Raw genomic sequence first — 13,193 nt, forward strand, 5'->3', positions numbered from 1 at the left:
CCGTATTGCGCTGAAAAAATTCACAAAACTACTTTCATATGTTGTTTGCACCAAGGTAAGGAGGCACGTCCATTAACAAATCACAGAAGGAAGATACGGGGAAGAAAAGTCAGGACGTTTTGTTTACGGAAAACCAGTTTTGTTCACTCTCGATCTGGGACTTACTACGCCTTAATCCTTGGGTATTTTTGTCTGAAATTTTTACCAGACGTTCGTCACTGTGTCTATTGAGTTTTGGGTGAGACTTGAGCTCCAGATTCGTCCCACAAGATAGGCAATAAATTTTTTATTCATCACTGCCAGGGCTGAAATGAAGGTTCGTTTGTGTGTGAAACTGTTTGATTCTTTTCGTGGGTGAATACTCATCCGTTTAACCCGAAATTTGTCGCGTTTTGTCCCAAATTCAGTGGAGATTCTTACGTGGAATTTCAGGAAAAAAACTATTTCAGGAGATTTTTTCAGAAATTTTGTGCAAACTAAAGGCTATCCTCTACCAAAACTTGTGAAATTTCGCTCAACTTTCTGCAATTTTATTATGGGTCTGTATTGCACTGAAAAAAATTCTTACAAGTACTTTCATATGTTTTTTGCACCCAGGTAAGGCGGCACGTCCATAAACAAATCACAAAAGGAAGATGCGGGGAAGAAAAGCTTGGACGTTTTGTTTTCGGAAAACCAATTTTGTTCACTCTCGGTCTGGGACTTATTACGCCTTACTCCTTGGGTATTTTTGTCTGAAATTTTTACCAGACGTTCATCACTGTGTCTATTGAGTTTTTGCTGAGACTTGAGCTCCAGATTCGTTCCAAGAGATTGTCAATAAATTTTTTATTAATCACTGCCTCGGCTGAAAGGAAGGTTCGTCTGTGTGTGAAACTGTTTGATTTTTTTCATGGGTGAATACTCATCCGTTTGACCCGAAATTTGTCGCATTTTATCCTAAATTCAGTGGAGATTCTTATGTGGAATTTCAGGAAAAAACTATTACGGGAGAATTTTTCAGAAATTTTGTGCAAACCAAAGGCTATCTATCCTCTACAAAAACTTGTGAAATTTTGCCCAACTTTCTGCAATTTTATTCTGGGTCCGTATTGCACTGAAAAATTCACACAAGTACTTTCATATGTCGTTTGCACCCAGTTAAGGAGGCACGTCCATAAACAAATCACAGAAGGAAGATACAGGAAAGAAAAGCCAGGACGTTTTGTTTTCGAAAAACCAGTTTTGTTCACTCTTGATCTGGGACTTACTACGCCTTAATCCTTGGGTATTTTGTCTGAAATTTTTACCAGACGTTCGTCACTGTGTCTATTGAGTTTTGGCTAAGACTTGAGCTCCAGATTCGTCCCACAAGATTGGCAATAAATTTTTTATTGATCACTGCCAGGGCTGAAATGAAGGTTCGTTTGCGTGTGAAACTGTTTGATTCTTTTCGTGGGTGAATACTAATCCGTTAGGCCCGAAATTTGTCGCGTTTTTTCCTAAATTCAGTGGAGATTCTGACGTGGAGTTTCAGGAAAAAACTATTTCGGGAGATTGTTTCAGAATTTTTGTGCAAACCAAAGGCTATCCTCTACCAAAACTTGTGAAATTTCGCTCAACTTTCTGCAATTTTATTCTGGGTCCGTATTGCGCTGAGAAAATTCACACAAGTACTTTCATATGTTTTTTGCACCCAGGTAAGGAGGCACGTCCATAAACAAATCACAGAAGCAAGATACAGGGAAGAAAGTCAGGACGTTTTGTTTTCGGAAAACTAGTTTTATTCACACTCGGTCTGGGACTTACTACGCCTTACTCCTTCGGTATTTTGGTTTGAAATTTTTACCAGAGGTTCGTCACTTTGTCTATTAAGTTTTGGCTGAGACTTGACCTCCAGATTCGTCCCTCAAGATTTGCAAGAAATTTTTTATTCACCACTGCTAGAGCTGAAAAGAAGCTTCGTTTCTGTGTGAAACTGTTTGATTCTATTTCTGGGTGAATACTCATTCGTTTGACCCGAAATTGGTCGGGTTTTATCCCAAATTCAACGGCTATTTTTACGTGGAATTTCGGGAAAAAACTATTTCTGGAGAATTTTTCAGAAATTTTGTGCAAACCAAAGGCTATCCTCTACCAAAACTGGTGAAATTTCCCCCAACTTTCTGCAATTTTATTCTGGGTCTGTATTGCGCTGAAAAAATTCACACAAGTAATTTCATATGTTTTTTGCACCCAGGTAAGGAGGCACGTCCATAAACAAATCACAGAAGGAAGATACGGGGAAGAAAAGCCAGGACGTTTTGTTTTCGAAAAACCATTTTTGTTCACTCTCGGTCTGGGACTCACTACGCCTTCGTCCTTGGGTATTTTATCAGAAATTTTTACCAGGCGTTCGTCACTGTGTGTATTGAGTTTTGGCTGAGACTTGAGCTACAAATTCGTCCCACAAGATTTGCAATAAATTTTTAATTCATCACTGCCAGGGCTGAAATGAAGGTTCGTTTGTGTGTGAAACTGTTTGATTCTTTTCGTGGGTGAATACTCATCCGTTTGACCCGAAATTTGTCGCGTTTTGTCCCAAATTCAGTGGAGATTCTTACGTGGAATTTCAGGAAAAAACTATTTCAGGAGAATTTTTCAGAAATTTTATGCAAACCAAAGGCTATCCTCTACCAAAACTGGTAAAATTTTCCCAACTTTCTGCAATTTTATTCTGGATCCGTATTGCGCTGAAAAAATTCACACAGGTACTTTCATATGTTGTTTGCAACCAGGTAAGGAGGCACGTCCATAAACAAATCACAGAAGGAAGATACGGGGAAGAAAAGCCAGGACGTTTTGTTTTCTGAAAACCAGTTTTGTTCACTCTCGGTCTGGGACTTACAACGCCTTCGTCCTTGGGTATTTTGGTCTGAAATTTTTACCAGATGTTCGTCTCTGTGTCTATTGAGGTTTAGCTGAGACTTGAGCTCCATATTCGTCCCACAAGATTGGCAATAATTTTTTAATAAACCACTGCAAGGGCTGAAAGGAAGGTTCGTTTGTGTGTGAAACTGTTTTATTCTTTTCGTGGGTGAATACCCATCCGTTTGACCCGAAATTTGTCGCGTTTTGTCCCAAATTCAGTGGAGATTCTTACGTGGAATTTCAGGAAAAAACTACTATTTCAGGAGAATTTTCCAAAATTTTTTTGCAAACCAAAGCCTATCCTCTACCAAAACTGGTGAAATTTTGCCCAACTTTCTGCAATTTTATTATGGGTCTGTATTGCGCTGAAAAAATTCACACAAGTACTTTCATATGTTGTTTGCACCCAAATAAGGAGTCACGTCCATAAAGAAATCACAGAAGGAAGATACGGGGAAGAAAAGCCAGGACGTTTTGTTTTCGAAAAACCAGTTTTGTTCACTCTCAGTCTGGGACTCACTACACCTTCGTCCTTGCGTATTTTGGTCTGAAATTTTTACCAGACGTTCGTCACTGTGTCTATTGACTTTTGGCATAGAGTTGAGCTCCAGATTCGTCCCACAAGATTTGCAATAAATTTTTAATTCATCACTGCCAGAACTGAAAGGAAGGTTTGTTTGTGTGTGAAACTGTTTGATTCTTTTCGTGGGTGAATGCTCATCCGTTTGACCCGAAATTTGTCGCATTTTGTCCCAAATTCAGTGGAGATTCTTACGTTGAATTTCAGAAAACAACTATTTCGGGAGAATTTTTCAGAAATTTTGTGCAAAACCAAAGGATATCCTCTACCAAAACTTGTGAAATTTCGCCCAAATATTCTTCAATTTTATTCTGGGTCCGTATTGCGCTGAAAATATTCCCACAAGTATTTTCATATGTTGTTTGCACCAAGGTAAGGAGGCACGTCCATTAACAAATCAAAGAAGGAAGATACGGGAAAGAAAAGCCAGGACGCTTTGTTTTCAGAAAACAAGTTTTATTCACACTCGGTCTGGGACTTACAACGCCTTCGTCCTTGGGTATTTTGGTTTGAAATTTTTACCAGAGGTTCGTCACTGTGTCTATTGAGTTTTGGCTGAGACTTGAGCTCCAAATTTGTGCCACAGGATTTGCCATAAATTTTTAATTCATCACTGCCAGGGCTGAAATGAAGGTTCGTTTGTGTGTGAAACTGTTTGATTCTTTTCGTGGGTGAATACTCATCCGTTTGACCCGAAATTTGTCGCGTTTTGTCCCAAATTCAGTGGAGATTCTTACGTGGAATTTCAGGAAAAAACTACTACAAGTACTTTCATATGTTGTTTGCACCCAAATAAGGAGTCACCTCTATAAACAAATCACAGAGGGAAGATACGGTGAAAAAAGCCAGGACGTTTTGTTTTCGAAAAACCAGTTTTGTTCACTCTCGGTCTGGGACTCACTACGCCTTCGTCCTTGGGTATTTTTGTCTGAAATTTTTCGCAGATGTTCGTCACTGTGTCTATTGAGTTTTGGCGTAGGCTTGAGCTCCAGATTCGTCCCACAAGATTTGCAATAAATTTTTAATTCAGCACTGCTAGGGCTGAAAGGAAGGTTTGTTTGTGTGTGAAACTGTTTGATTCTTTTCGTGGGTGAATGCTCATCCGTTTGACCCGGAATTTGTCGCGTTTTGTCCCAAATTCCGTGGAGATTGTTATGTGGAATTTGAGGAAAAAACTATTTCGGGAGAATTTTTCACAAATTTTATGCAAACCAAAGACTATCCTCTACCAAAAATGGTGAAATTTCGCCTAACTTTCTGCAATTTTATTCTGGGTTCGTATTGCTCTGAAAAAATTCACGCAAGTACTTTCGTATGTTGTTTGCACCCAGGTAAGGAGGCACATCCATAAAAAAATCACAGAAGGAAGATATGGGGAAGAAAAGCCAGGACGTTTTGTTTTCGAAAAACCAGTTTTGTTCACTCTCGGTTTGGGACTTACTACTCCTTCGTCCTTCGGTATTATGGTCTGAAATTTTTACCAGATGTTCGTCACTGTGTCTATTGAGGTTTTGCTGAGACTTGAGCTCCATATTCGTCCCACAAGATTGGCAATAATTTTTTAATAAACCACTGCAAGGGCTGACAGGAAGGTTCGTTTGTGTGTTAAGCTGTTCGATTCTTTTCGTGGGTGAATACTCATACGTTTGACCCGAAACTTGTCACGTTTAGTCCCAAATACAGTGGATATTCTTACGTGGAATTTCAGGAAAAAACTCTTTCGGGAGAATTTTTCAGAAATTTTGTTCAAACCAAATGTTATCCTCTACCAAAACTTATGAAATTTCGCCCAACTTTCTGCAATTTTATTCTGGGTCTGTATTGCGCTGAAAAAATTCACTCAAGTACTTTCATATGTTGTTTCCACCCAGGTAAGAAGACACGTCCATAAACAAATCACAGAAGGAAGTTACGGGGAAGAAAAGCCAGGACGTTTTGTTTTCCGAGAACCAGTTATGTTTACTCTCAGCTGGGACTTACTACGCCTTTCTGCTTGGGTATTTTGGTCTGAAATTTTTACCAGACGTTCGTCACTGTGTCTATTGAGTTTTGGCTGAGACTTGAGCTCCAAATTCGTCCCACAAGATAGGCAATAAATTTTTTATTCATCACTGCCATGACTGAAAGGAAGGTTCGTTTGTGTGTGAAACTGTTTGATTCTTTTCGTGGGTGAATACTCATCCGTTTGACCCAAAATTTGTCGCGTTTCGTCCCTAACTCAGTGGAGATTCTTACGTGGAAGTTCAGGAAAAAACTATTTCGGGAGAATTTTTCAGAATTTTTGTGCAAACCAAGGGCTATCCTCTACCAAAACTTGTGAAATTTCGTCCAACTTTCAGCAATTTTATTCTGGGTCCGTATTGCGCTGAAAAAATTCAAACAAGTACTTTCATATGTTGCTTGCACCCAGGTAAGGAGGCACGTCCATAAAAAAATCACAGAAGCATGATACGGGAACGAAAAGCTAGGACGTTTTGTTTTCAAAAAACCAATTTTGTTCACTCTCGGTCTGGGACTTACTACACCTTACTCCTTGGGTATTTTGGTCTAAAATTTTTACCAGACGTTCGTCACTATGTCTATTGAGTTTTGGCTGAGACTTAAGCTCCAGATTCGTCTCATAAGATTGGCAATAAATTTTTTATTCATAACTGCCAGGTCTGAAAGGAAGGTTCGTTTGTGTGTGAAACTGTTTGATTCTATTCGCTGGTGAATACTCATCCGTTTGGTCCGAAATTTGTCGCGTTTTGTCCCAAATTCAGTGGAGATTCTTACGTGGCATTTCAGAAAACAACTATTTCGGGAGAATTTTTCAGAAATTTTGTGCAAAACCAAAGGATATCCTCTACCAAAACTTGTGAAATTTCGCCCAAATATTCTTCAATTTTATTCTGGGTCCGTATTGCGCTGAAAATATTCCCACAAGTATTTTCATATGTTGTTTGCACCCAGGTAAGGAGGCACGTCCATTAACAAATCACAGAAGGAAGATACGGGAAAGAAAAGTCAGGACGCTTTGTTTTCAGAAAACTAGTTTTATTCACACTCGGTCTGGGACTTACTACGCCTTACTCCTTCGGTATTTTGGTTTGCAATTTTTACCAGAGGTTCGTCACTTTGTCTATTGAGTTTTGGCTGAGACTTGAGCTCCAGATTCGTCCTCCAAGATATGCAATAAATTTTTTATTCACCACTGCTAGAGCTGAACAGAAGCTTCGTTTCTGTGTGAAACTGTTTGATTCTATTTCTGGGTGAATACTCATTCGTTTGACCTGAAATTGGTCACGTTTTGTCCCAAATTCAACGGATATTTTTACGTGGAATTTCCAGAAAAAACTATTTTGGGAGAATTTTTCAGAAATTTTGTGCAAACCAAAGGCTATCCTCTACCAAAACTGGTGAAATTTCGCCCAACTTTCTGCAATTTTATTTTGGGTCTGTATTGCGCTGAAAAAATTCAAACAAGTAATTTCATATGTTGTTTGCACCCAGGTAAGGAGGCACACCCATAAACAAATTACAGAAGGAAGATACGGGGAAGAAAAGCCAGGACGTTTTGTTTTCGGAAAACGAGTTTTGTTCACTCTCGGTTTGGGACTTACTACGCCTTACTCCTTGGGTATTTTGGTCTGAAATTTTTACCATACATTCGTCACTGTGTCTATTGAGTTTTGGCTGAGACTTGAGCTCCAGATTCGTCTCACAAGATTGGCAATAAATTTTTTATTCATCAGTGACATGGCTGAAAGGAAGGTTCGTTTGTGTGTGAAACTGTTTGATTCTTTTCGTGGGTGAATACTCATCCGTTTAACCCGAAATTTGTTGCGTTTTGTCCCAAATTCAGTGGAGATTCTTACGTGGAATTTCAGGAAAAAAACTATTTCGGGAGAATTTTTCAAAAATTTTGTGTAAACTAAAGGCTATCCTCTACCAAAACTTGTGAAATTTCGCTTAACTTTCTGCAATTTTATTATGGGTCCGTATTGCGCTGAAAAAATTCACACAAGTACTTTCATATGTTGTTTGCACTCAGGTAAGGAGGCACATCCATAACCAAATCACAAAAGGTGATGAGAATGAAAAATACATGAAGATGACCAAGGATGCTATACTCTAAAGGTATTCTCAACAAGCAATTACAGAGGCCATCAATAAGAGGAATGGTCAAGGACAACAATAGTTGAAGTTCTTCCTAGTAGTCTTCTTTCAAATATGAGGCCCAAGCCCAACATAAGGCCCAAGCTCAAGTCATAACTCAAAGAACTACTAGGAGCAAGGGCACAAGCATTAAATAAATGAGCATCACCACTCTTGTATAGTTGTAGGAGGTGTGGATATTAAAATAGGAGTGGGAATGTACAAAATAAAGTCACATTGTCCATGTGACTTAGGGGGATGGTGTAGGAGTAGTTTAAGAGGTTCCAAAATAGAAAAAAAAGGTCACACCTTCCATGTGACTCAAGTTTGGCTCCAAATTTGAATTAGATTTAGAGGGAAATTTGAATTTGATTAGCTTTTCATTTCAGCACCTCTAAGGCTATAAATAGAGGTGCTTGCTCTTGTAAAATTCAGATTTGAAAATAGAGTAAAGTTACTATGCTCAATTTGTGAGTGATTGTGAGACTAGTTCTCCTCTTCCTTGTCTTATCTTGTGATGCATTGGGAGCATTCAAGTGGCGGCAAATCTGCACTTATCTTGGAACATTCATCATCCAAGTGGCGTGTCCATTTCCCAAACCAAGCTTCAACCACATAAGTTTCATCTTCCTTCATCTTGTTTCTTCAATTTCAATCGGTAGATTCATTTCTTCTTTCAATTCTGTCCAGTTTTTGCAATTACACATTTCAATTGTTTTTCTATTTGTGTTCTTGTTTTGTTCTTGCTTTCCTTTCAATTCCGCCAAGTGTTTGTGATATTGACATGGCACTCATACCACCACTTCATCAAGCAACATCACCACAGTCTCCACCACCATCCTCATTGATACTGTTATTATTACCTCTATTATCAACATCCCTATTATTATTACCTCTATTATCAACATCAAGTACTACCATAGACAATGTCTTCATTGTTGTCATCAATGCCAACATCACTGCTACTAGATTTACTATAATAATTACTATTATTACTCCTCATCTTTCCCACCTTAGTTGTTATCAACACTTTCACTGCTATAAACACAACTATTTAAACATTATAGAAGATTTTAATCTAATCTACTTTAAAGCTAAAAAAGTGGGGATAACTAAAAAAACTTGAAATAGAACCCCTACAGGTTGAGGCAACGCTACAATCGCTTCAATTTTTATATATCATTTACTAGGTGACATTGAATGAAAGTAGTGGGTTAGCATAAGCCTAAATGGAATTAATTAAAGAACATATATTTCTATTTCTAAGGATAGTATCTTAAAGATCAGTTCCAACCCCTCAGCCTAATGCACTTAGGCAAAAAACAATTCCACACCCAAACATACATTTGCACAGAAAATAGGGATACCCCAACTAAATCATTCACTGAACATAAGTCCCGGAAACTAACCTTGCTATAACATTTACATATTGCAAAAACAAAAATTGCTTCTTATGTAGAAAGGAATGGCAATCAACATATATAACCACCTAATAAGAAGAAAAACAACTTGGTCCAGGAATGAGAGCGTTGTCGGAATCCAAATGGCGAAGACAGGGGAAAGATTGCTCACATCCAAAAACTGGATGTTCGATCATAAGATGAGTCAGAAGTTCAAAATTAGTCGTGCATCTATTTCAATTTGTCTGCCACTTCAACAGGTTCCAATTCTCCACAATATCTTTGTACCTTTTCGATTACCATTTTCTTATTTGCAAACGTTAACCCTATAATTGTCATTTTCCAAACAAGAGCAGCACATGTTATACTTAAAGGAGGATGGTTCTTATTTCATGCTACTACAGTTTCTGACAAAAAAAAAATGAACTTAAACTTAATAAGAAATCATTGGAACTAAATGATCCAAAATATGAAGTTATGGGTTTTGAGTGGAGGAAAGATGAATGGAAACTGAAGTGGACATTAAGGACATTCTGTATCTAAGGAACTTGTAATTGAAATTTAAAAGTATTTTTAAACCACTTTTTTCTTTATTAAAAAGCTCTTGTGATGTTCCATCAAGATATTTAAACATTAAAAGAAGTTTTATGGAGTTCAATCAAGACTGAGTTTTCAGAAAAAATAGTAACAGAAATAGCTTGAATATTGTTCAGAATATGAGTGTTAAGCTGCCAAACCCTCATGAAGTTCTTTGGTGACAACCAAACTGCTATGCATAATGAACCTAAACTGAGACAATTTCAGTAATATTTTTAAAACAGGGTCTAATGTGTAAGGCCATGCATCCATCCATTTTAGTGTTCACCCACACAACCTTGTAATGGTCCAATTTTAGTTTCCTTAATATTCTGATCTTGAGACTCAAATTCATATTTTCAACTTTTTCCTGCTGAGACTGATCTCATAGTTTTCTGTTTGTATTCAAGAGTACTATGATTCAATATCTTGAATAAAGAGAAGCAAATAAATGTAACACTACTGCCCATTAGAAAAACAACTTTATACTCAATTGGTTCAGTAGTGTGAGTTATTGAAAACCTTCTGCTACTTGTGTTCAATTCCTACCATTAGAAAGAAAATCACATTTAGCCCTCAGTAAGATAAAACACAACTTGAGATATTTTATAAATTATTTGATTCATACACTGCTAGTTAGTTCATTTAATGCATGAGTTCAACTAAATAATATAAATACCTGGGATTAGAAATATCTTAATTTTAATTACTAATTTAAAGCATCTTTTATACGATACTTTGGCAATATGATTGTAGTGTTTCTCATATAATTAACAAATATTTCAACATTGAAATTCAGCCTTTTCTTTTATAGATATAAAGTGAGTTTGGTTCTGGTGACATGCCTTCTGCTTTTGGACTTACTCAGTTGTGAAATAGTGATCGATGGTTGTGACTTGAATATTCAGAAAGTGGATGTGGACACTAAAAATTGTGAAGTGCATGAAGTTCTAGCATGTGGCGTTTGTTCTCTAAAGATTACTCTGTAGTTGGAAGGTATGGTTCCATCCATCACCATCCTGTAGCTTGGTATTCCACAAAATTGATTTTTCTTGTCCACACTCATCCATCTTTCTTCTTGATCCATGCTTGGTGCGTTAAATTAATAAAGTTTGTGACAAAGAAAACAAACTTAATAGAATGCAGTTATTCACACCAGTTCAGTTTTCATGTTCTTGATTATTTTTGAATGAAAATACAGGTTCATGATATATTGAAAAGGCTGTCCATGATAAAATGAAGCTAGGGGTATTGTCTGGAGACAAGATGAAAGGAAATGACTGAGAACATTGGGTACATTAAGAATGGCTTCTTCTGAATTCTGTTTCCAAGGAACTTGTATTGAATATAAACTAGTTTTATTTTCCTTTTCCTTTTACAGCTATGCTTTTGGTTTACTTTTAGATAAGACATTAAACAAATAGTGATCACTCTTCATTCTGAGATATCCTGCCATTGGAAAAACATGGAAGTTATTATTATGTTGGCATGAGTGGTGTAGGAGGAATTCACGTCTAAATATTCACTTGGTTATACCTATGTGGTCCATGCTTTTACCTGCCTTTAAAAAGATTAACATTCTCTGAATTCATAACAAATGAAGAAATTGAGGATTTTAATTCTAGCGAAGGAAGTATGTTGAAGAGCTTATTGGAAGTGTATTTGAGCTTATGACTCGTATAATCTCTATTATTTCAATAAGCTTCTTAGATAACCTTTTTCCAAAAAACTCCTTTTAGCTTATTCCTTTAAGTTTAATGATCAAATTTAGAGAACAAACTCTAATTGATAATAACTTAAAAGTTGTTTTCATGAACACATACTTAAACTACCTTTTCCACACTCACTACAAGAAAATCATCAAATAGACTATGCTATGCTTCTTACAGTACTTCTTCCATCCAAGACTATGTTGCAGACACCCCTCTTCACATATTACCAACATCCTACCATATTTAGAGACAAAAATTAAATTAAAAATTATTTTACAAGATAAAAAAATTATTAATTTTTAAGTTAGTTTCTATTATTAATAAATAGTTTCAAAATTGACATCTAATTAATTATCAAGTTTTTTTTACCAAATTTAGAATCTAAACAATTGGTAGTTAAAATCTTGGTAGCTAATTATATACTAATTTAAAAATTATTTATCAATAATAGAAACTAATTTAAAAATCAATAATTTTTTAGTCTTTAAAATAATCTCTAATTTAATTATATAACAACTAATTATTTTTGGTATCTAAAATTGATTTTTATTTAGTGATTTTTCTGTAGTGTACGTAACCTTTAAAATATTAAATTTAAAAATAAATATATATGATAAAGGATAAGTTTAAAATTAAATAATATGAAAAAAATTAAAATAATAATATAATTATATAAAAAATATGGATTTTTAATATATGATTACCCTTTGTGGAAATGCGAATCTCAAATGTTCAAAAATGTGTGGAAGACAATGTGTCTTTTCTTTGAATTTATAGGGAACTTAACAATGTCCAGTTAGATGCATCTGCCTTGAGAGAATAAATTGGAAATATTTCTTTTTTAATTAAATAATCTTATATATAGAATTTAAACTCAAGAGTGAAGTATTTATCTATGGCTTTAGTGTTGAATAAAAATATAGAAACATTACTAAAAGATTATTAAAAATAAAAATAAATTAAATTATTTTAGAGATTAAAAAATATTAATTTTTAAATTATTTTATATATTATTGATAAATAGTTTTTATTATTAATAATTATTAGAGTTTAGAATTTTAAATAAAAAAGGAAAGAGAAATGTCATGAGAAAAGGAAGTAAAGGGCAAAATTGTCCTTTTCATCTTCTATGAAGGTGCAGTAGCAAGCATGAAGGTGGTGCATGAAGAAATTGCCTTTTTTCTTAACTCTCTATTTTAAAAGCTGGTCGTAGAATACAATGAGATGGAAACATAGAAGAAAATATTAAATTAAATGTATTTACAAATGAATTTAACATCATCCAACCCAATATCTTAAAACATTAAACGTGGCATTTATTTCATTGATATTTTGTCAAAACGTGTATGTTATATACTCTATGATATGTAAGCAAAAAATATAAATAAAAATTAGATATTAAATGAGTGTTTTAATTTTATTTATTAACCTTCAAAAAGCATGTTGTTAACAGATTTATATCATTTTCAAAATGTCATTTTCTATATAACATTATCTATCTTTTTCTCTCTACTGTTTCCATGATTTGAAGATGAAAAAGATGGATTTGATTTGAAAGAGAAAATTTGTGAATATATGTGTGTGATTAATAAAATTATTTTTTTAATTGATGAAATTATAAAATTTTAAAACAATAAAAAAAACAGAAATTGGTGTAAAAATTAAATGATAAACTTAAAATGAATGATGATAAGTTATTTATATACCTAAATCCTAAACCCTATATCTAAGAACACTATTTCTTTTGTGTACATTCACTACAAGAAAATCATAAAATAGAAACAATACCAAAATAATTAGTTGCAATAGTAACTAAATGAGAGACCATTTTAAAAATTAAATTTTTGTTTCTGGCTCATAGGGTTGAGGTTTGCACCCACTTATATACAATGAAAGGTT

At 35.0% G+C, this 13,193-nt stretch overlaps 1 long non-coding RNA gene across 2 annotated transcripts; it reads left to right on the top strand.

Annotated features, from left to right (window-relative positions):
- Positions 1 to 7,923: 7,923 nt before the first annotated feature.
- Positions 7,924 to 11,063, top strand: LOC137836661 (uncharacterized). Of its 2 annotated transcripts, XR_011085326.1 has the most exons (3): positions 7,924 to 8,264; positions 9,125 to 10,578; positions 10,784 to 11,063. It is a non-coding gene; the product is annotated as an uncharacterized lncRNA (long non-coding RNA). The 2 variants fall into 2 exon arrangements; XR_011085325.1 differs by lacking the exon at positions 7,924 to 8,264 and having other exon boundaries at positions 8,276 to 10,578.
- The last annotated feature ends 2,130 nt before the right edge of the window (positions 11,064 to 13,193 follow it).

This window comes from Phaseolus vulgaris, chromosome 4 (assembly GCF_000499845.2).
Source record: "Phaseolus vulgaris cultivar G19833 chromosome 4, P. vulgaris v2.0, whole genome shotgun sequence".
Classification (NCBI taxonomy): Eukaryota; Viridiplantae; Streptophyta; class Magnoliopsida; order Fabales; family Fabaceae; genus Phaseolus; species Phaseolus vulgaris.